This window comes from Alosa sapidissima, chromosome 24, assembly GCF_018492685.1.
Source record: "Alosa sapidissima isolate fAloSap1 chromosome 24, fAloSap1.pri, whole genome shotgun sequence".
Classification (NCBI taxonomy): domain Eukaryota; kingdom Metazoa; phylum Chordata; class Actinopteri; order Clupeiformes; family Clupeidae; genus Alosa; species Alosa sapidissima.
This window is the reverse complement of record NC_055980.1, coordinates 17046943-17049442: the sequence shown is the minus strand read 5'-3', so window position 1 is coordinate 17049442 and position 2500 is coordinate 17046943. Positions and strand designations below refer to the sequence as shown.

The window sequence follows — 2500 nt, the reverse complement described above, 5'->3', positions numbered from 1 at the left end:
AGACTTCCGTTTTAACATTCCATATGTTATCTTAATGTAGAGGAAGTAGATTGGGGCCCAAATAGAACGTTCAAGCATTGTTTTTGTTTACCTTGTTGAAAGGGTCCATAACATTCATAAGAGTGACCTCTCCATTTACACCAACTTACAGTACAAACACAGAAACACCACCTAGGTACCACAAATGAGTGAAATAATGTATTCAGTCAGGTAATATTAATGCAGTATTTATTTTCTTATTATGACTTCTTAGAGTTCCTAAGCAACACCACTGTGTGACTCATTATGTAGATGGCTTGTTCTTGGGTTCGTGAGCTAATGTTTAGCACAGGCACTTAGCATCACCCTCCTCCATTTTCCACACTTTCTACTAAATGTGTATTAATTGCAATAAACACCAGCTCAACGTCTGCAATCATTATCGAGGTGGCAGCAGTGCATGTTCAACTCATGTTGAGTTTGTGTGTGTGTGTGTGTGTGTGTGTGTGTGTGTGTGTGTGTGTGTGTGTGTGTGTGTGTGTGAGTGTGCGTGCATGGGAGTCTGTGTGTATGTGCAAGAGAGTTTGTGTGTGTGTGTTTATGCTTGTGTGTGTGTGTGCTTGTTTGTGTGTGTGTGTGTGTGTCAGTGTGCATGCACATGGGAGTCTGTGTGTATGTGCAAGAGAGTTTGTGTGTGTGTGTGTGTGTGTGTTTATGCCTCTGTGTGTGTGCTTGTTTGTGTGTATGTTTGTGTGTGTGTGTGTGTGTGTGTGAGAGAGAGAGAGAGCATGCATTATCCGTGTGTGGGTGTAGGCAGTGTGCATCATGGCTCCCTGAGATCTCTTTAATTCCCAGAAGACCTCACTCCACCCAGACTCCACTGAGCACCCCTCACACCCACCACTGAGCACTTTAAAAAAGGAGAGGGAGAGAGAGAAAGAGAGCGAGAGAGGGGGAGAGAGGGAGAGGGAGAGAAAGAGAGAGAGAGAGAGAGAGAGAGAGAGAGAGAGAGAGAAAACAGGCCCCAGAGAAATGTCTCAGTCAAGTCAACAGGGAAGGCAGCCATGTAAGTCACGCTGGAGGGCTCCTCTCTGCTCACAAAGTTTGTACACTCACACTTTCTCTCCCCTCACAAAGCACGAGGAGAACAGCCCTCCTCAGGAGCCATCTCAGCACCCTACTGCCTCCTCTGTTGCTGTGACAGAGATTTGCAACTGTTTATTCCTGGAGAAGAAGCATTTAAAGGCAGTCTCCAAATACTTACACTCTATATACTATACTCTATGCCCTGTAGCGCTACCATATTGTAGTATAGTGGTCTATATATGTAGAGTTTGGTTCCAAAACACCATAAATCCATTTTTGAAAACCTTAATGAGTCATCTTAAGTCATGTTATTTAATTGTGTATTTCAGGTAATATCAATAAAATTGCAGTTCTGTTGTTTTGACTGAGCAAAGATAAATCAAATAACAATACCCAACTACATTTCCACTGACAGTACTTGGAAAAGAAAATTTTAAAAAATGATTTATGAAAATTCATTAAAGTGGAGGATATAGCGTTTTGGAACCAAACCCTTTGTATCATATATTTATATATTTTTCCATATTTTCTATTTTAAATATTCTATATTCTATATATTTAAAATGTTAGTGACATTATGGTGAAGGTGAATCTCACTACACAAATGCCATGCTAACATTCATTATGAATAAAGTGTGAAAGAATACTCATATTTCACGTAATGAGGCTTTTCAGGGAAAGCACAACAGTCACAAGCGAGCCATCATCGCTTAAACTGCTGACATCAATGCTTTGCATGGAGCTAAAGAGCTTTGAAGATGAAAAGGCTTCCAAGAAAAGAAAGGTTCTCTAGGAAGAAGAACCTTTTTTGTGTTCCTTCCTCTGATTGTTAAATAATGAGAGGTGTCTAAGCAACCGGAGTTCTGGGGTGCTGTGTGTGTGTGAGTCACTCATTTGCTGGTGGCTGTTACACCACCGTGTGGCGGGTTCTATGAGTTTTTAATGCTTTTAACACTGTCATCAGTGGAGAGCTCCTCTCAAAGAGCAGCCGGCTATGGTAAGGGGCCTGCTTTAGATCCGGGCGCGAGTTTGGCCCTGATGTGGCCCAGATCTGCCGGATCCGCTGCTTTGATTGTTTTGGGTCTTTGAGGAAAGAGAAAAACATGTGGGAGATGTTAGAAAAGCTTGAAACTTTAAACTTTAAATTCAACAGTGTCTGACAGCAGAACACGATGAAAAGGTAGAAGGCATCAAACGCCTCAGGTGTGTCTGCGTGTGTATATATGTATGTGTGTGTGTGTGTGTGTGTGTGTGTGTGTGTATATATGTGTGTGTGTGTGTGTGTGTGTGTGTGTGTCTGTGTGTGTGTGTGTGTGTGTGTGTGTGTGTGTGTGTGTGTGTGTGTGTGTGTGTACTGCATGTATGTATGTTTGTGTATGTCTGTGTGTGTGTGTGAGTGTCTGTGTGTGTGAGTGTCTGTGTGTGAGTGTCTGTG

General features: G+C 42.2%; 1 protein-coding gene across 2 annotated transcripts in view; it reads left to right on the top strand.

Moving 5' to 3' along the window:
* Positions 1 to 2500, top strand: part of prkg1b (protein kinase cGMP-dependent 1b) — a 148900-nt gene that overhangs the window by 111099 nt on the left and 35301 nt on the right. The window lies entirely within an intron of this gene.